General features: G+C 34.5%; 1 long non-coding RNA gene across 1 annotated transcript in view; it reads left to right on the forward strand.

The window, feature by feature from the left end:
- Nucleotides 1-432: 432 nt before the first annotated feature.
- Nucleotides 433-22,288, forward strand: part of LOC140001459 (uncharacterized) — a 64,233-nt gene continuing 42,377 nt past the window's right edge. Inside the window, exons 1-2 of the long non-coding RNA XR_011806691.1 lie at nt 433-689; nt 17,390-18,189. This is a non-coding gene — a long non-coding RNA (uncharacterized lncRNA). The remainder of the gene's footprint in view (nt 690-17,389; nt 18,190-22,288) is intronic.

The following is a 22,288-nucleotide window of genomic DNA, read 5'->3' on the forward strand; positions in this document are numbered from 1 at the left end:
TCTTATAAACTCCATTCCTTTTCCCTTGCCAGAGATATATCAGCTTGCTTTTCATCTTTTAGTTTGCTTTTCTCCACTGGGCTTATTTCTATTATTTCCTTTGACACTATAGTTCTTGAGAAGTTGTGCCAAAACTAACTCCTACACCCGTGAATCATTAAACCTCTGGAGTCACAGAAAAACATAAAATTTGCAGAAAATCATGGGAATTCATGCCCACAACTTTGAAATTTGTTGTTGATAAAACCTTGGTGTGGTATGGGAAGTATCTAAAGAGCATAGTTATTTTAAAATCAGTAGAAGAGGAGGGGCCTTCAGACTCATAAAAACTAGATGATCATGGGATATCAAATTGATGTGTAAGTATGTGCTAGGGATACCACTCCCAACTAGGCATTTTGAAATAGCTGCATAGATTGCGTGCTTGGAGTGGGATAGGGCAAACTGTTCACCACACTTCTACTGGTGCGTGTATCCATGCACAAGTAAGGTGGCATCAGGTCCCCAGCCCCATGAGGCAAAAATCAAATGGCATCTGGTTTCATTGTACTTTTGACCATGGTGAACTCACCTTTTAAAATCTATTTTAGAGATCATGAGCCTGACGTGAAGATCTTTGTTCTGATTTCAATAGGATTTAGAGATTCTATGTGTGATTTAATATTTGACCCAGCTTAGTGAGGAGCAAGGTAAGAGTTTTTGACTGATGTTTTCAAGCTCTCCTATTTTCAGCCTTCAGGGTGCAGCATGTTGCACAGTGTTTCTTATGGGCTCTTATTAAATGTATCAAAAAATAATAATAAAATCTATGCATGTATATGTTACTATTCCTAGCTACTTCTTACCATATATATTCATGGATCCTTCGAAGATATTTGAAGATAGTCATCTTAGACATGACATAAAACTTTCTGGTCATTTGGGTAGACAGATACTTTACAAACATGGCACTCTGTAAAATGTCCATACTATTCAGTAGTTTTAATATCCCATAATAGTTGTATGTGAAAGAGAAGAAAGATCAATTATGGATTCTTATTTAAAAAATGATGGCGATAGATCATATAAAGTTATGCTTTTTCCAGTAAAATAATCAGTGAACATTAGAAGAATAGCATGCTGTAAATCCTGAGTCATCATTAGATTTCATAACAATTGAGAGTTTTTGAATTGAAAAGAGTCACAGAATTGAGTATTAATTATACAGGTATAAGAAAATAAGCTTCTGTGCTTGGCTTCATGTTGCACTTAGGTTTTATAATTTATTTTTTTAACATTTGAATTCAACTTTCTCTGAATAACGTGGATTGCACAGACATTACATTTAAAATAAATGAGAACTTCTTGGCCTTCTGACAAATATATGATTACTGTAAGTTAGAGATCTTTCTCTGAATTGAAGGAATTAAATGCCTGGAACACAAGATCATGTAGTAGATATGAAGGGGTTTGCATAACTCCACTTGCATAACACTAAACATATACTTCTGAATCAAAGCAGCTATATTTGAGTGTACCTGTTATCAAGAGAATTCAGATATAATGAGGGAACTGTCAAGCCAGCTAATATATTTTCCAGATTTTAAATACCACTTTGAAAAGAACACAGAATTTGCATATACTTTTGTTATTATTATTATTATTTTTCAAAGTGTAGACAATTGGATGTTGACCCTTCCTCTTGTCATCATGCCTAATTCTGTGGAGTGTGCATAAGGACATATTCTTTTCCTTGTCCATTTTGGTTGCACTGATCAATCTCTGTGCCTATTACCATCCTTAGTTTAGTTTCAGAGAGTGTTTTAGGGAAACCAAGTTCCCTGTTTGTGTAAATCATGATGTAGGTGGGTACCCAGCCACCTATAGTGTTACTGAAACCCTGAATCTCATCCTGCTGTAGAATAGTGACATGGCTGGAGCACACAAATGGGTAAGGATGTCCCAAATGTTTTACAAGGTTTCCTTTTATGAATAGTGTGTAACACAGATAAAAGAACTTTGTTAAGTGTCCAGATAAATGCCTTGTCTTGTCTCCAGTCCTCAGAAAATGATCAGTAATATGAACAAAATTCAGCATAAAACGCAACAGTTCAAATACTCATTTCTTCAATACATGGAAATAATCAACATTTTTTTCCTGTGATGCTTTTATTTTCTCACATCATATATCAATATTTACCTCTGGACTGAATATTTATTTGAAGGCTAATAAGGAAGAGGGCTCTCTGACTTTATCTGCCTCTCTTAGCCTTTCATATTGGTCATTAACTACCAGTAAAAGCTATTAATGTCTGGTATCCATGCTAAAATACGACACCTGTAGAAATGCAGAGATCCCTTAGGCAGTGACTTCATAAGTGAAATGTCTTGTTCTGAATATAATTGCTCCTATGTAAAGTATTTGTTTTCCATTTCACACTCAGAACTTTTCAGTGTTATTGAAAATGTTCCTAGCAGAAATGGGAATCACCCTAGTTCTGTACCCTTCCTGTACTGAGCCAGGACACCAAAACTCAAAGAAAGAAACTGATGGACAAGAGAATTCGTCCCTTGTACAAGCAGACAGTAGCATATAGATGTAAAGTGTCAGGTAAGCAGTAAGCCTGAATGCCAGCAACTAGATTTTATTTTAAACCTGAAGCATCATGTCAGCTCAGCTGCTCCACAGATGCTATTCTGTAAGGGAAGAATTCACATTTGTCAGCTGCTCCACAGATGATATTTTGTAAGGGAAAAAATCACATCTAAGCACCACTAGATGTTATCTTGTGTTCTGAATTAAAAATGTTTCCAAAGGGATTATGTGTGCAGGCCAATATATGTATTTCCAGGCACAAGACAGCTAATTAAACAAACCAGTGTGCTCTGTGCTATCGGTAGAAAAGTGAGACAGTGTAAAACTGTCTCATGACAGTTTAGCTTTAACGTGATAGGTATCTGCAGCTTGTCTGGGGTCTGGAAGGAGCAGCTACTAAAAAAGCCAGAAGTTGGAAAAGAGATGACTGTGATTCTGTACACAGGCTGCAAGAACAGGAAGCAGAGCAGGGAAGAGAGAGCCTCCAGAAATATGGATTGAATTAAGAACTTCTGAAGTGTTTTTTAAACCAAATACCATCTTTTGAGATGTATACCACCTGTAATAATAAACTTGCATCTATGGGACACTGTTCTTGCTACAAAGCCTCTGAAACCACCAGCAGGCATTTTCTTTTTTCTTTTTCTTTTTTTTTTTTTTTTTTTTTTTTTTTATCTCCAAAGCAGTGACAGAGTAGAAAGGTATCCTCTGAAAAAGTAATGAAAGACAATACAGTTACATGCACTTGGACAATTTAAAAAAGTGAAATAATATGAATAGCAGCTTGCTTCCAAATTAGTGTTTTTTTTTTTTTTTGTTTTGTTTTTTTTTTGTTTGTTTTTGTTTTTTTTCTTCTATACATCAGCTAAAGCTCTGTTCACCTTGAAAACTGGGGTTTATTTGCTTTGTTTTGCTTGGCTCCTCTTGCTGTACTGTTGCTGTACTGCCAACATGACCTCTCCATAAAGATTTTTTTTTTTTGAGTCCAGAAAGGATCACCCAAAGAAAGACTAAATCTACACCAACTATGACATACTGTGCCCTAAGCAGAGAAAAAAGACAGGGGCCTGGCTGAAGAAAAGGGAGTATCAGTGCCAAATTACTCTATTTCAGCTATTTAGGATCTGGTGTCCTTACTGACCCAGGAAATAGAAAAGCTCATAGGAAGAATACGCATCACATAAGAAGAATAAAGTAATGGAATATACTTGTTCCAGGCCTTCTGTCTGTTTAAGAAGGTCTGCATTTTACCTCACTGTACATGTCAAGATATTTTAAGAACCATCTCTTTTTTAAAGTCTTCCTTGAAACTACATCTTTCCTACCCAGATGTGTACATGTTATATAGGTTAAAATTATAGTATTGCCAAATATGAAAAACTAATTTGTTTATTTATTTATTTATTTATTTTCTTCCTATTCAGGGTCCTGAAAAGTACCCTCTGTATGCTGCTGGATTCAGCCTCACCATACATCCATATGGTCAATATTTTTGGTAATGGACATTGATAGGAAAGGGCTGCCCACAGATATTGAAAAATGCACAGGGATATTTTAAAAGAATTTGAACTCTATCATGCTGCAGTCTGTCTTTGGCAATTGAAATTCCCAGAAAAGCTCCATCTGAAAGTGTTCAAGAAAAAAAAAGTTCAAAGTATTTTCCTTAGTTAAGCCATCGGCAATGGCTCCTGAGAACTAGTTGCTTTTAGTTTTTGTTTGTTTGTTTGTTTATTTGTTTGTTTGTTTTAATTGTTGTTGAACTCTCAAGTGCTGCCACTAGACCTTTACATCATATAAAGGCGTGTGGAAATTATGTGTTATTAGGCATTTGAATGAGCTAAGAATACTAACCATGCTGAATCAGAGACTTGTTCAAAACAAACACACAAGCAGAGAAATGAAATCTCCAGTCTCACTGGAATATATGCAGGTCAAGGAAGGTATTACTTTTCAGAAGAGAGGTCAAATTCATATTCTGTCTGCACTAAAAATGCACTTTATAGCAGTAGGCTATTCATTAACATCTTTCTAACTAAATGAAATTACCTGAAATGATCATTATTGAGCCTTTAGCTTGTCATGCTCCATTCCAGAAATAAATAGAAGAAAATGCCTTCAAAAATTAGAAGGGTCTAGGAAATGTTTTTGTTCAATATTTTGTGCATACACATTGAAGTCTGGAATACCTGCTAGATATCTGATGCATATTGATAATATGGAAATAACTGAATTGTAATTGAAATATATAACTAGAATTTTATGGTGTTGTGAGAAAAGTCTTGTAGGAAAAAAAAATAAATCTGTAAATTTATGAGACCATGAGAATAAATATAAATTTAATAGCTATTTAAAAAAAAAGGGGGGAAGGGAGAGGAGAGGGGGGTAAAAAATAGAACTATTAGTTGAGTTTCTTAGTTTGGAAAATAGAAATATAATTTTATATTCCTAAGCAGTAAGACTGTCTCAAGGAAAATTCAAAAGTTTTTAAAAGTACATTTTTTTTTTCTCGGAGTGCATTGCTTGCAAGATAGCTTCTGTAAAATCCTCAAAAATCCTTTTCATAATCTCATTTAAATCAGAAAATAGTTTATACATTATTTATTATAATAGCTGAAAGTAAATATTTGCATATCATACTGTAATGATCTGAAGAATAATACAACCCACTTCCAGGACAGACAGTTGACTCTTGTCCTTCAAAGATAAACAGACATATTTTATAAAAAATCTGTAAAAAGACATTCAAACTGTATTTTTTATGAGCCAAATACAGAGATTAAAGTTAAAATAGATATTTACAGTAATTTATAGATACTCATGTCCATTCTGCTGAACTCAGAAGAAAATCCTTGTAGACAAAATTTATATATCATTTTTTTCAGCTGTCCTTACAGTGTATAAATTAGAAGAAACAGCAAAAGTTTGTCTGAGTTCAGACTTTAATCATTGGAAGGAAATCACGCTGAAACATACAGGAGGATTTGGCAGAAGTCTCTGCTGGAGATGGCCAAAGAAATACTCTAATGAAGATCCTCTGTCAAGTTATCCAAATGTGGAAAAGGACATGGGACTCCTTGGCATACATAACCTCTCTCCAGGCGGGCTTCTGCTTTTTTTTTCTTTTTTTTTTTCTTTTTTTTTTTTCTTTTTTTTTTTTTTTTCTTTTACCTGCACTGGGAGAAGTTCTACTTGTGAATGTGCTGTTTTCCTGAGAATTTCTTCAGTTTCTTCACAGCCTGATCCTCCAGCCACCAGCTTGAACCTGGCCCTTACCTCCACTTCTTACCCAGCCCTGTCTAGCTGTGGTGGTTTTGCCCTCCCAGGCAGCTGAACTCCACCACAAGCTCTCTCACCCCACAATCTCAAAGTGAAAGGGGGAGAATATAGAATGAAAAGGGTTCAAGGGTTGCCATAAGGACTGGGACATCACTCACCAATTATTGTCAAAGGCAAAACAGACACAGTATAGGGAGATTAACGTAATTTATTGGCTATGACTAACAGAAAAAACAGTGAGAAAGCAAACATGAAATAAAAACATTTTTCCCCCCATCCAATCTCTTCAATGTCCTCCCCCTGAGCAGTTCAGGGGAATCTGGAAATAGGGGTTGCAGTCAGTCCCTATCACTTTGCCGCCGCTCCTTCACAATCACTCTCTGCCCCTGCTCCCTGTGGGGTCCCTCCCTAAGGATGCCATCCTTCCCGAACTGAGCCTGCAGGAGCTGCCCACAGTCAGCAGTTCTTCAAGAACTGCTCCCACATGGCTCTGTACCACGGGGTCCATCCATCCCCCAGGAGCAAACTGCTCCAGCATGGGTCCCCCACGGGTGGGCGGCAGCGCCCCCCAGACCCCCTGCTCCTGCGTGGGCTCCTCTCCATGGGCTGCAGCTCCGGCCCGGGGCCTGCTCCTGTGGGGGCTCTCCATGGGCCGCAGCCTCCTCCAGGCCACATCCACCTGCTCTACCAGGGGCTCCTCCATGGGCTGCGGTGTGGAGATCTTCTCCATGTGGGACCCATGGGCTGCAGGGGTACAGCCTGCTCCACCAGGGGCCTCTCCACAGGCCACAGCAGACCTTAATATCCAGCACCTGGAACATCTCCTGCCCTCCTTCACTGACCTTGGTGCCTGCAGGGCCGTTCCTTGTCTGTCTCTCCCAGTGGCTGTTGCACAGCATTTTTTTTCCCTTTAATAAATCTGTCCTCACAAAGGCACAACCGGTATTGCTCACTGGCATTCCTCTGGCTAACAGCAACTTCCTTCTGGAGACAGCTGGAATAGGCTTTTCTCCAACATGGGGCAGCTTTTGTGTTCTTTTCAGAGTCCACTCCTGCAGCCTCCATGCTACCAGGTCCTTGCCACATAAACCCAAGACACTAACTCCCCAGTCTGCCTTTTATGTCCTCTATTTCCTATTGTATCATCTTTCAAATCCCTTCAGTGGCCTCTCAGCTACAGTTCAGTTAGACCCAATCCGTCTTTAGTGGATTCACCTCAGTAAACAACCTCAGTCCACCTCAGATCTCAAACACTTATCTCTGCCTCTCTGTTAAGCTAACGCTGAGCTGATATAGTATGAGCAACAAGGATACCTGATTTCCTTAATAATATTTTTGGTTCTGGGTGGGGAGTTCTGGATGTCGACTGCTTGGTTGTTTGTAGCTTGGTCAGACCCATGTGAAGGCCTCTGCAGTTGAGGAGTTGGTCCTGTCAAAGGGGCAAGGATTTTTGGTAAAGGAGTGGAGTTGTGTGCTGAACCTGAACAGGAAAGAGAGCTCAGTCCTGGGATCCACTGGACATTTTTGCCCACTTTTACATGTATTCAGGAATGGGAGAGGTCTTTGAACTACGTAGATTCCAATCTAAACCACAGTGAACGCTGCTGAGTTGGATTAATTATATTCATAGTTACAAAATGCATGATTGTTCTGTGGTTTCCAGCTCACTCACTTGTTTTCAGCATCATTGTGTTTCCCCGTCGAAGCATTTTTGACCTTGTCAACAACTTTCTATGTCCATATGCAATACTGAAAACTATGTATCAAGCCTCCTTTAATAATTTATTACTATTGTACTTTCATAAATGAATAATCTTAGCTTCCTCACACAAGTTTGTAGAAAATAATTTACTAAAATATTCTGTGATAAATTCAGTCAATAAAATTAATTGAGTCATTTAATAAATTGAGTGCCTCTACTATACTTTCAAAATCTTAAGGAGACTATAAAAATAATTGTTCTGTTACCACTATAGTTATTTTTGTTGATGACTCCCTTTAATTTGGAGGTAAGTATATTTCAGTTTTTTTTATCTTTTTCTGAAAGGCAAGCAGAAGTTTTGTTATGATTAGATAATCTGAGGAACATGAACTGTTATCTTCACTAATCTTTTAATATTTTCATACACATCTACTTACTAAAACTGTATTTTTATTTTAGGGCATCCCTATTGTTTTAAATGTGACCCAGAAAAAGCAAAATGTAAGTGCTCACCAAGTTTACAGAGCTAATTAAATATTTTAAAATATTTGTGTTTGTTTTCATGTTTTGAAAGGAAAGTAGTTTTCATTTTTATACACCTGTGTTTTTGTCATAGTTGTACAAAAAAAGGCAACCCCCACCCCTTATTCAAAATAAGAAGCTAGATCAGAGACCTGATATATTGCTATGGCAACAAATGCTATGAAGCCATGAAGCACTACTGCTCTTAGACTGAAAGTCTAACAATACCAACATGATTTTCAAAGGAATTGTGCAATATAATGTGCTCTTTGGTCAGCTGATAATTCCTATTGATACCTAGTGTCTCTGTCCAATGTGAAAGCGTTCATCTCATCCATGGCATTTCTGTAGTTAAAATGACTTTTGTCGATTCTGTTCAGGGAATAGGGAATTTCCATAGAGAAGAAGGAGCATCCTAAACAGTTGTTTTGGATGAAAGAACTATTGTAAACAACCAGTGGTTTACATGTGGTAATGCAGCCATGTATACTTTAATCCACAGTAATGCTCCAAGCAAAAGACTAATGACCATCTGACATTCATATAATTATTATTTTTTTCTAAACATGAACATGAGAGTTATGATAGGGACAAAGAGATCTGTTGTGTATTGGCCTCAACACAGAAAGACTGTAGAATTCTCAACTATGCCGTGTTGCTTTCTACTCTGAATACATATCATTGATTCTTGACTGAGATATCCAGTTCTTATTCTGCCATTATTTGCTTTGCTCTGTCAACATCTTCCCTGAGTCTCAAAACAGCCAGTTCGTCACTAGCTTTATAGTATAGGTGTCCATAAGACACTTTTAGTCCTGCGTAATATTAATTAATTACATTAATCATATTAGTGATCAGTTTGAAGTAAAATAAGGAAATATACTTAATCTGCTGAAACTTTCTCCATAGAATTCTTCTGATGATCTCAGAACTATCAGAACTTTTAAGGGACACACAATTTGCTGATAATAAGAAAATCTGATTTTAAACTTTATATGCTGCTGATTTCCATTACAAGAAAGAATTTCATGATATTGAATAACTTGGGCATGAGAAATCTCATAAAGGTGATTTGCATCTGTAACTGGAGAAGAAAACACCAGAGAAAAATGGAATTTGGTAAATCTTCTTCTAATTATTTAAAAGGTAAAGATGACTGTGCTTTAGTAGTAGCACGAGTCAACATTCCTCAAAACAGGGACATCAGAAATACATCAGAACTCTGTATTTAGTCAGTGTGGTAGCTGACTAAATTGTTGGATGTGGTCGCTGGGCATCAAATAACTTATCTATACATATTCACCTAGATATAAATAAAAAATTACCATCTACACTACTATCTTACACTACAATATATTTCAGTATATATTAGTATTTTATTCAGAAGGTATATATATATTTTTTTTTAATTATTTCTTTCTCCTCCATCATGAATATTTCCTTGTTTCAACAGTATGCAGATCAGTTCTTGTAAGTGAGAAATCATAAGTACTTAAAGGACCTCAAAATGTCACTCAGAAATTATGTGGTAATTGATGCAGTTAAAGATATCAGGTGTGTGTTAGTTAGTTTGTTAGTTTTTTAATCTAAGAAGCCTTGCAATTACAAATTCTAATTCCAGTTCTAAATACCCATTTTCTATTTTCCTTAAGTAGCCTATAATTTTTTAATTATTTATTTCAGTTTTTTTGATATATATATATTTTATGGAGTGAAAACTAGGGAACAAATTGAGATATCAACATATTTCCAATTATTTTTGTCAGAATCCTTGAGTGGCTTAACAAGTCATTCAAATCAGTATTTCTACTATTGAAATTTTCTGTTGAAACTACTTCATTTCCCCCCCGCCCCCCCCCCAGTGGTTGCATTTACCTTTCTAGAACTGTAATTTCTTGAATTAACAATTCATAAAATAATTTGACATGAACTGAAAGGTATGGATTTCTTTTTCCTTTTTAACAGAACATTTTAGCAGAAAATATGGTTAATTCCATCGTTGTAAGAAGTTAGTTGGGAACTTTTCATACCAATTATTTTGAGAAGTGGCAGCCAGACAGATTTTCTCTGTGGAGTAGAGGTTGCTAGATTTCAAAAGAAGCTTGAGTCAGGTTACAGTTGCTCTAGTAGACTTGTTGAAAAGCTATTAAAAATGAATCACAGCATAATTCAACAAAAGAAGAAGGCTTTATATATATATATATTTTATTTTATTTATTTATTTATTTTACCCACTATTCCCATGAACCAAACCTGTGTTTTTTTTTTTTTGTTTTTTTTTTCTCCACATTCTGGATATAAGTATCAAAAAGTTAGAATATAAGCAATTTCCCTGCTAACCTGATCTTGTAGAAAAAAAAACATAAATAACAGTAAAGACAAAGATATAATCCAGCCTTACTTTACTGATTTTGGTAAACGGGGAATTTCAAAGTCCAGGTGAGGCTAATGATAGACTTAAGTAAACTTTTATATTTTTCGTGCTTTCCCTCAAAACCAAATTGAAAACAAATAAACAACAACATCAAAATCAAAGTTAATGCAATCAAAAGTTGTGGAACAGCAAGATACATAGAGAAAAAGGCACAATAGAATGTGTTCAGAGAGAGTTGGGTTCTGGAGGGCTACCTAGTTCTAGAGTCTGATTTCGAAGAGATGCAGCTTCACAATGAAGACTTTTTTTTTTTTTTTAGCCTTTACCTCTTTAAATCTGTTTACCATTGCCAAAGTGTTACAATGTTAGGGATGAAAAATTTGTATAACACACACATGCAGACTACAATCTCATAGCTTGGTTTCTGAAGAGCTAAAAAGGCAAAATTACTTTTTTGCTGTTGGGTTTATGTTTATTTTCTGTTAACACCATACGTGGATAGAAAGGATGTATTGAACCCTGTTTAATTACAATAAAATTAGTGGAGTTATAGCAGATAGTAATTTGACTTCTTGACTGCAGTAATACAATTCCCATGTATGGGACAGTGTGTGGCTGAAATAATTATACATACATGGTTAAATATTAATATATTTTAATGTTTGTCTCCATTTTACATATACTAAAATTCAACATATTAAATATTGTTTTGCTTATTTTTATTCAGAAAACCATGTAGAATATCTTTTATCTTTATTACTGGTTAAAGTCCTTGCAACCTGATGGATTTAAATATATTCATAACTTAACCATGTGCTTATCTGTTTTATCAAACAGCAGAAAAATCTTGTATGCGGGACATGAAGAGAAAATGTTTCATTAACTAATTAATCTGTCCAAAGATGAGATGTGTTTAACATAAATCATGGTAGCAGAATTTGACCTTGTAAGTCAGATCAGTGTAAATTTTTTAAAATAATATTTATTTTCTATCTCTTTTACTTATTAGAAGTGTGCAGGAATTATGACAAAACAATCTAGTTTTAATACATATAAAAGCTTTTATAAGCAATGAAAAAATTTGCAATGACAATTTAATAGGCAGGAACAAAATAATGTATGGATATATTTTTAATTTCCATACATAATAACAGCAAGTAAAATAAATAAATAAATAGGTGCATCTAAGCCCGGATCCTGTGACTGACTTGCATAGAAGTTGAATTTGTCATACGTTTACTGTATCTAATAATACAGCACAAATTTATAGTATCTTAATTGTTTTAGGTTACTGTTTTTTAAGTATACCAGGTGTAATTGCTGTTTGATATATTAAGAAACAAACAAAGAAAACAACAGAAACACACACACACACATGGTTGACTGGAGCTTAATTTGTATTTCATCTTCCATTGCAAAGACTCTGTTAATTCCATTCTAACATTCCTATCAATAAATGAATAAATGTCACTAAATGAGCATTTCAAAGTATTTAGCCTTGATAAAGAATTTAAAGGCGGAACCAGTGTGAATACTTGATGGTAAAGCAAGGTAATTTAAATATGAACACACACACACACAAAAATATATGCTATGAGGTATAATCGTCATTTGTGTTTAACCAATTCCAGATTTGGATATTTGTCTAGTTTGTTTGAAGCTGATTAAAATTTATCCAATTCAGTGTACCATTAGTACCATAAAAATTTACTAAATTATTTTTTTATATAACACATACACAAGAAATGTTAAATTAAAAAAAAAAAATCTATGTGAAAAGATGTTCAGTTATAGCTTATTCTGATATGTGAGATCAAATCAAGCATTTGAAAGAGAAGTTCTTTCAAAGCCTATGTATATTATACAGTAATGTCTCAAAAATATAAACAATTGTGTTTTTTTCCTAGAAGTCACAAAAAGCGTTGGTCTCTTGAGAGTTCATTAAAATAAGCTCAGGTAATTTAATTAATATGTTGACCTGAAAGCTGCAGAAGTATGAATAAATGCCTGACATTTTTAAGAAGCTCGGTAAGACGGGTTTAGACTCACACTTGTGTTACAAGTCACTCACTGGCTTCGCTTATTGCTCTAATTACTTTCTACAGTGGTGAGTGGAAAATGTATTTACTCTTAAATATACAAAAATTACAATTAAACTACTTTACCATGGCAGATACTGCTGTATTAATGATTTCACTTACAGGGGTGGTAAGCAAGTCACAAGCCACTCCAGAATATCCACAGATCCTTCTCTGTTCCGTGGATGTCAGAAGTATCTGTCAACATAGAAACAGATCAATATAGAATATACTACCTAAGTACCTATCCTTAAATTTTCACAAGAGGGTGGATAGTGGCACAATAGTAAATGCAAGAGTTATGTATGTAGAAGAAAAAAAAAAAAGTAGAAAATGTTATTTTCAAAAAGTACCTAGAGTGTCACAGAAGGTATGTAGAAATTGGTTCTGTATGGACTGTTAAATGCATCAACTAGATAGCATCCTTTACATTTAGGCAGCTGAAGAGCACTTAGCATTGAAGAGCTGCTGTCCACATGAGGATTGGCAGTGCTGGACTGCCACACTGGCTTTATCTGAAATGTCTGTCATCGGTGTTGGCAAGGTCATAGGCAAAAGGTTTAAACTGTAGTGTTACACTGTGCTTTTGGACCCTTTTTGCCTGACTGTACTTTTGGACCTTCAGGAGCTGATATTCTCTCCTACTGAAAGTGAAGGTGGAATCAGAAGCAGTACCAACCACCACTTTGATTCCTACTTGCTTGGCTTGTAAAGTGAACAGGATTTAGTACAGATTTCATCATGTAAAGTAACCTTTGGAATACATTGGCTGAGTAGAAACTCTAGAGATAATAATAATTCCCAGTAAAATTTATGAACAAATGAAAAAATAAGAAAAGAGTTTGGTGTTAACAGGCACTAAATAACATCTGCATTCTTATTTCATATGAGAAATAAAAGTTGGTAACATTTCCCACCTTGAACACTGAAATATGAAAAGGTGTTTTCCAAAATCCTGAATTCTGAATGCAAGTGAATTCTGAAATCCTGAATTCTGAATGCAAATTTTTATTTTTTATTTTTTATTTTTTTTAATGTTAGTTTCCAAGTTTCTTATATTTTCAGCTCTTTAGTTTTGCTATAAATGTAGTATTTCAGATAGTTTGTACCCCAATAATGTATTCTGAACATATATGCATAAAAACTATTAGTCTCACAACCCATTCATAAAAATCATTACAAACCTTGATTTCTATTGCTTACTTATTTATTTATTGTAAAAGAAAAATTACATACAGTACTCCACATGACTCTCAGTAGTTTTACACTTGTATAAACAAAAGCTCTAAGGTCTACTATGAAAAATTAATTAGCCATTGGTCATTAGCAAAATACAAATTAATATAAAATGCACAATATGCTGCACATTTTATTACTTCTCCATATTATGGAGAAATTTCTCCATATTCTCCAGTATGACAAGAGTATGACAATATTATGTATTTAATGATGGTGGATATTGAAAGATTTTATTCATGTATTTCTCTCTTTCAGCATTGGTTTAAATAATGTAGTTCAGTAACATTTGGCATCAGTCAGTATCCCAGTATTTGCTCTTAATCAATAATTAGGTCATCTTTCCTTAAAAGGACTCAAAGTTATAATTTGCTGAACAAATTAGAACATCATCTTAAAATATAGCTTTAAAATATGTAATTTATTTAAGGTTGAAACTAATCACCTCATTTATTTATGGAAAACTTTGACTACTAAGGTTAGCTGTTCTAAAAATCCATATTGCAGTTTTTTCACTACTTATTAATCAAAAAAATTAAACCAAAACTTTGCAATCAGAAATGTTTTTCAACCTTTTCCAGAAAACTTCAGAAAATTTTAGATCATAGATGAGATATTCATTTCTTGTGGTCTGAGAGTTCATGAAGTCACTACAAATGTGGTGTAATTGTTTAATTTAAAATAGACCTAAGTTTATTAAAAGTATTTAAATATAAATATAAATATATTAAAATCTGCTGATTTGATTACAGTAAGAAACAGGTGACCTGTTTCAACAAAAAACCCAGTCTCTGAGATATAGGTAGTCTCTGTGGCATAGTAACAAGACTCCTGGTAGGTGGTAGGCTTTTCTTTTACGTGATAAAATACCACAGAGAGCTATATTTTTAAGATTTTAGCATTACCTTAGAAATTAGACAAATTATAGGATTGCAAAATTACTTTAAATACAAGAGAAAAAAAATCCTTTGTGAATTGGGTTGAATAAAATATCAGTGATAATATATGTTATCTAAGCTGACAGGAACAGGAAGAGTCATGGATTAAGCAGTCTCTGTAAAGTCTGGAAAGGTTTCCATGAAAAAAAAAAAAAAGACAGAGAGAGAGAAAATGTTATTAATTTCCAGGGAAAATAAATTTTGAAATTAAAGCTTGTTCAAGATTATCAATAAACTGTGTTTGTGCCATCCTTGAGCAATATTTCATTTGGGAGCTCAGCAACTACTTTGGTGATTAATGCTTTAATTTATTATTTAATTAATATTTGTATTGCAGAACCATGGCTGTAATCTGAAGACCTGTTAGATGATTTACTGGTACTATGAATTCAGAAGACATCTGAAGCTTAAAATGGAGTTTAGAAGATTGGTTGATAGAGCTATCCAGAACTAATTATCTTATGTAAAGCTTAACATTCCTCAGAGAAATGTTGTACCACTGAAATTTTCTGAGTTGCATAATTTTGAAGGGTTTCCACGGTGTATTTCTGAAACATTCATTGGTAAGAGATGAGTATAAAAGAGAGGAATATAAGACATAGAGGATTTTAAATTCAAAGAAAATATTTTTGCTGTAGAAACAAAATAAAACAACAATGAAAAAGTCTACAAATGATGTAGTATATCTCTGATAGTTAGAGTCTACATTTCCCTTCACCAATACCCTTAAATAAGGGAAAATATTGGGGAAAAGATACAGGAGACATATTACTTCAATATATTAATGTTAGGAATAATGCACTTTTTTTTTTTTTTTTTTTTTTTTTTTTTTTTTTTTTTCAATCTCTTAATGGATATTCAGTGGTAACTAAGCTCTGTTTATACACAACACATGTAGTCTGTTCAAGACATGGCAAACCTTTCCTGCTCTCTAGAGTTTACATGTCTCTAGTTCCTCTGCAAAGAGCATTCATTGTCTAAAACATATCCAGTTTCTGAAGAGGTTCAGCTGACATATAGGAAAACCAAAGAGTAGTTTGCTCTTCTAAAAAGCAGGGCACAAAATTATACTGGGAAAAAAAATTACTTACCTTTTCTTTTCAGGTCCATCCCCCCCATCCCATCTTGGGAGAAACCACCCTCCCTTGCTGGTGAGACTTGAAATATTTGCAGTAGATAGTGTACAAATTCTGAATTAACAACAGTGAATTCTTTAAAATTATCCAGTCTATTTGTAACAACCGAGGGACACTTAGTATAATAAGTCTTAGCATAAATGCCGAGGGGCATTTAATATAACAGTCTGAAGTACAAAAATGCAGGTGTCTAGCTGTGCGGAGCAGGTTTTGTTCCAAGAATGGGTGGGAAGAATGATCAGGAGCTTCCCAAGGTCAATTCTGGAACTTTCTATCTCTGACACTTTCTATCCTGATTCTGAAGCGTGCATGACTACTGAAAGGAGCTGCACTGTAAGCTAGTCTGAAGAAAAAATAATTTGATGCTTTGTCACTTAATCATGTGAAAGGATATTTTTATTGTGATAAATTTAATCCTATCCTTTATTTTCATCATGGTATTGTGGGTCATTTATATTCAGCACAGCTGAATTAAAGGTTTGGGAAAAAAACTCTACCCAGAAGTTTTACCCCATTTTTCTTTTCCAGTTTAAATATTTTTAATAGAAATAAATAAATAAAAATACTCTAATATAAAATAATCTACTGAAATACTGAATAGGGTTCAGCTTTTAGAATACCTATCAATACCTAAATCTTAGGTATTCATAGAATTTTCTTCTTTAATAGCTGGAAGTTCACACACACATACACACACGCATATGCACACAATCTCAGCAATATATTAGCTTCTAAATTTAACTATACCACAAACTCACAGAATGACTGACGCAGAAAGGAGCCTCTGAAGATTTCCCAGTCCAGCCCCCTGGTCAGGACAGAATCTGCTAACGGATGTTGCTCAGAGATGTGTCAACTTATGTTTTGAATATGTCCAAAGATGGAAATTCCAAATGTTTTTCACTTTTATCTTTCAAACAGTCTTGAGAATCAGAAGTTTCTGCCATTATGAGAAAGGCATGTCAGGTCTGACATAAAGTTTACCTGCTTACTCAGTTGGGGGAGATGTCAGGAAGAGTAGGGACTTAAAGAAATATATTCTATGCATGAAAACTGCTGTAAAGATTCAAAATTATCTTCTGTTAAGATAGCATAATCATAAATTTGTTGGCAATAATGTTTAATTTGTGCTTAACTAAGTTGATTAAGGAACATTATTCTTATATTAAAAATAAGGAGGATTTTAATTCTTATTTTTCAGTCTTGATTTATTAGGAACTTAGCTGTCAAATCACTTGACAGGGAGCCAAGAACTTGCAGAGATACAATTATCTGGGATCACATTTGAAAGGGGAAAATGATGTAATTAGAGCATAGCTTCAAATAAGTATAGCATATGAAGTAAAAGGTCAAACCAAGGTGTTCCCTCACTGAAACAACTCTTGGTACCACAAGAAAGAAACTCAGTTTCAGTGAACTTACCTATCTACTGATGACAAAAACCTGGCAGAGACAAATTAGCCGACTTCACAAGAAAATATGTAGTGAGATGCCTTTAGATATTTCTGTGCAATTACTTTCTTCTCTCATTTCTCCTTTTGTACTTCCTCAGCACAAATGAAATTCTATCAAAAGCTGAAGAAAATGAAGTAACTAATGATGGACTAAGAAGTGATCAACTCCTTAGAAGAATCAAACTCCATATGGAACCATTACTTTCTCTGCCAGCTATAATGGACCATCTAAAAACTGAAATTCTCCTCTTCATCAGAGGAACATCCTACATCCTAAAGGCATACTTAAAAGACTTCGTCATGTCTTTTATATCTCCTAAGCCCGTGGTAAAAAAAAAATAAAATAAAATGTGTTTTGGCAAGAATGTACAGTGCCCTAGCAAGACCAAGACTGAATCACTCTAGAAACTAATTCTGAGTGAGAATGAGCACTATAGCAAAGAGTTTTCTTAGTCATAAAGGACTTTCTTCATAAGCATTCCTAAGTTATAACTATTTCTTTATGATATTTTTGATTGACTAACACTTCATTACGTGAACAGAAAACTATATGAAGATATAAGGGTTCATAGAATAATTATTATATTTGAATTACATTATTATACATTAGAGGACACCAGAGCACACTTTATATACAAGAAGATACTCATCTTGGTAACACTGAAGACAGAAGAAGGTCTAATAAAATGTTGAAGTATCTACTTGCACATTTTAATTCTACAGCAACGTGCAGTTTCGGATTGGTGAAAGGACTGATATAACAGATTTTTCAGACATTTTGCTCTTGTGAATGGTATTTGCTGCTGGTGATCACCTGAAACAAGAGACCGAGTTTTCTTCTCATTTTCAGAGTTTTCCAGAACTTTTCAGAAGCAGTTTACTCATCTGAAAAATTAAGGTATGTGGTTTCTTTTCCTGTTGTTAACCCAGGTTGGTTTAAAACTAGGCATGTTCCTAGTGCATGCATCATAAAGTGCAAAAATACATTCAGATGTGATAAAACTACATGAAAAATACCAGCTGGAAAATCAAGGTCTAGTAAAATCATAAAGGTAATTTTTAAAGAAGATGATGGTGTGACAGATTGGATAGCTGTTTTTGTTTGTTTGTTCGTTTTGCTATAATACCTTTTGAGGAGCAATATATTATTTTAATAATAATTGATTGATGAGCTCATTTGAAAGTATTAAAATTTGGCAGTTTTAAGCTTCCTGTAAATAACTTTGTTTTAATATGTGGAAGTAAAACTATACCTTATTTAAGGGAGAGTTCACATTAATGAGCTACAATTCAGTAGTAATGTATAGGTTACTCCATATGTGTGAAAGCGTTCTATAGAATTGACTTAATTTTCATGAGTAATATCAACTCCATCAATGGTGCAGTAGACTTCCAAAAATAAATTTTAGATTATTTAGATTATCCTGCTTTCATTTCAAACCTATGATACTGATAACAAATAAGAACATACTTTTAGCTTTCATACTCTTAGCCAAAGCTATGCAGAATCAAATAGGACAAGCTTTCACTCTAACAGGAGCAGTTGGATACTAATGACAAACGGCTTCCTACACTGCTTTTTTCTTCTCTGCTTGCAGTAGTGGTTTAACCTAGCCGGCAGCTAAACACCACACAGCCGTTCGCTCACCCTCCCCCTTCCCTCTCTGGGATGGGGGAGAGAAACAGGAAAGTAAAGCCCGAGAGTTGAGATAAAGACAGTTTTTTAAGACAGGAAAATAATAATAAAAATAATAATAATAATAACAGAAATAATAATAACAACAATGATGATAATAGTACTACTGTGTACAAACAAGTGATGCACAGTGCAATTGCTCAACACCCACTGACCGATGCCCAGCCTAACCCCGAGCAGTCTGGGACCCCCACCCTCGGCTAGCCACCCCTATATATTGTTTAGCATGACGTCAGATGGTATGGAATACCCCTTTGGCTAGTTTGGGTCACCTGTCCTGAGTCTGTCCCCTCCCAGCTCTTGCTGCATCCCCAGCCTGCCCATTGTCAGGACAGAGCAAGAAGCTGAGATGTCCTTGGCTTAGTATAAGCACTGCTCTGCAACAATTAAAACATTGGGGTGTTATCAGCACTCTTCTCATGCTAAGCCAAAACATTCTACCAGCTACTAGGAAGAAAATTAACTCTGTCCTAACAGAAACCAGGACACTTGTGTTTACAATAAGAACATTGGAAAAAAGAAACTATTTGTCTGTTCCTATGGTTCAGATTTGGTATCTGTTATTTTAACCTAAATGAGCCTACATTCATTTAAGCCAGCCAGTTTGCTACACAGAGGAGACAAATGCTATTTTAACAAATCTAAGAACTACGTCTTTTAAAGATGGCAAATAAGTTCTTGATTCTTATATATACAATGTGCATTTATATGCACATCCTTGCACATGCACAGAAAGTAGAAATCAATAATCTATTTTGCTATTCTTGTAAAAGAATGTTTTACAACTCTAAGAGAAAATACCTTGAAATAGTTTGATATGAATAGAGTGCATGCAAACTACTACAGAAACCAATCTTAAATGTCATTGCTACCTCAAAACATATTTTACAAAATGAACAGGAAAGGATGTAACATATTCTATAGACCCTGATAGTTGGAGAGCAGAAATGATAGAGGCCTTTATATGAAATTCCACAGAATAGAGAAACAGAGATGAAACAAAGAAGAGTGAAATATATATATTATACTGGTACTGTTTACATATTTTACATACTTCTCTTCAAGTGATCAAACCTACACAGTACAGTTTTTAAATAGGAAGTGCATAGACTTTTTTACAGACCTGGATTTTACAGTACAGGCAATATAGTAAAAAGTTTTTAATTATTCAGAGTTTTGATAGCTTTTGAGACACAAGTGGAGGCAGAACTTTAGCAAGCTACCCAGTTACCAAGAGGAAGGTTTGTGAATGTTTAGTCTGTGCAAACAGAGAAGTTGAGAACTTTACTATTATCTATGATGATTCTTTATTGTTTTCTCAACAATCGCTCATAAACCTATTTTAGCTCACATAATGACATATTGTGCCTAAACTGACTGAGCCAGTTGAGGTCTATAGAAATGTTTATTGCTAAGCAGGAGAATAGAGAAATAAATCTTAGGAGAATTTAGGATAATTTGGGAGAAATTAGGAGAACAGAGTAAGAGATCTTAGAAAAATGCTTTGGGGGATTGTCCACGATCTGAATGTATTTCTACCTCATTGTATTCTTTTTGTAGGATAGTACTAATCATAGAATAACATAATCATTCAGGTTGGAAAAGATCTCTAAGATCATCTAGTCCAATGTTTAACCTAGTCCACAAGTCCACCACTAAACCATGCTACTAAGCTGTATGTTTCTTGAAGACCTCCAGGGCTGGTGACTCAACCACTTCCCTGATTGAAGAAGAGAAGGCATGCAGATATTTATTTTAATTATACAAGAGTAAACAAAAAAGCTTTTATATGAATTACCTGTAGAAAATTTATTGGATTTGTCATGCGTCGGGACATCTACCATTTGACAGTTTAACTAAAATGACTAGTATTTTTCTATAGGCAGAGAATGAGAAGCCAAGCACATCATTTCAACTTTTTTTTTTTTTTTTAATATATATATACACATTTTTTTTCATTTCAGTTAAATTAATGTCTTGTTTATTTTTAAATATTTCATTTAGTATTATTAAATGGAAAATTGCAAATATGATTCTGGTATTAATTTTATGCTTTTTCATTGATGATAATGTCCACAAAACAGTGGTCAAGCAGAATACAATATTCTCTTGAAATATTTTTGATAAATTTACTGTTAAATAAGAACTCTTATGAGTTCAACCTTCTTTGACTGTCATAATGGCATAGATCCAAGACAAAGAACAAATATTTTTTACGGGCAAATTCTTCTAAAATAAATCTGCAAATAACACATAGAGGTGTCACAATAATGACATCTTGTTTACTGTGTTATGAAAACACACACACACACACAAATCTGATTACTACTCCATGTTGAAATAATTTCTTTCTTGGTGAAGTTCAAAAATACCTTAAGTGTGGACATAACTTGAATATAAATACTTTTATTAAGTAAATGGGACTACTCTTGTATTGTGGAAACTTGAGCACCAGTATTAATGCATCATACTCTAACAGATGTGAGTGCGATCTGGCTGTGACATCTGTCTGTCACCCCATTGATCGCCAGGGTTGATTTGACTGATCTGGCTGGCTAGGTGGGTGTCCCCTTCCTCCCTCACCACTCCATGTTCATCCTTCCTGAAGCTGCATGCTCAGTCAAAGAGAAGAAACTTCCCCAATACAGGCACACCATTCATCGATCAAGGGTATATGGTAGGCTGCACTCCCCTGCTAGAACCTCCAAACAAGCTCGAGATCAAGATCAACCTCTAGAAAAATATTCACCATTTAAATAAGAAATACTCAATGGACACACTACCAGGCTAGAGAAAAGGTGAATTCCAACCACCATAATTAAAATGTAAGTGAAAGGATGTTGTTAGAAGCTACATGTTCTCCAAAAAATTTATTCTGTCAGAATATAGACATGAGAAAGAGTCATAAATTTCAGAAGACAAAAAAACAAAAGCAATAAGGCAGACCAAAATACAGTTTGAGGGATCTAATAATATATAATAATAATAAATCTAATAATCTAATAATAATAATAATAAATCTAATAATCTAATAATAAATATTTTCTCAGACACCCTTGGAACAGAAAACATGCCAGAAATTCTGTATTGAATCATAAAAGCAATATTAAGACAAATTAAATTACTTCTTTGCATCACTTCAGGAGGTTCTCACAGCAGACTTCTCCCTTGTGGAAGAAGCAGAAAATCTGTCTGAAACTAAAACATATATAGAAGACTTGAAGCAAAACTAGCAGTAAACAGTTGCCCAGACCAAATAGCATACATTCAAGAGTTCTGAAAGACCTGAGAGGTGTTGTAA

The sequence above is a fragment of the Anas platyrhynchos genome, chromosome 1, assembly GCF_047663525.1.
Source record: "Anas platyrhynchos isolate ZD024472 breed Pekin duck chromosome 1, IASCAAS_PekinDuck_T2T, whole genome shotgun sequence".
NCBI classification, from domain to species: domain Eukaryota; kingdom Metazoa; phylum Chordata; class Aves; order Anseriformes; family Anatidae; genus Anas; species Anas platyrhynchos.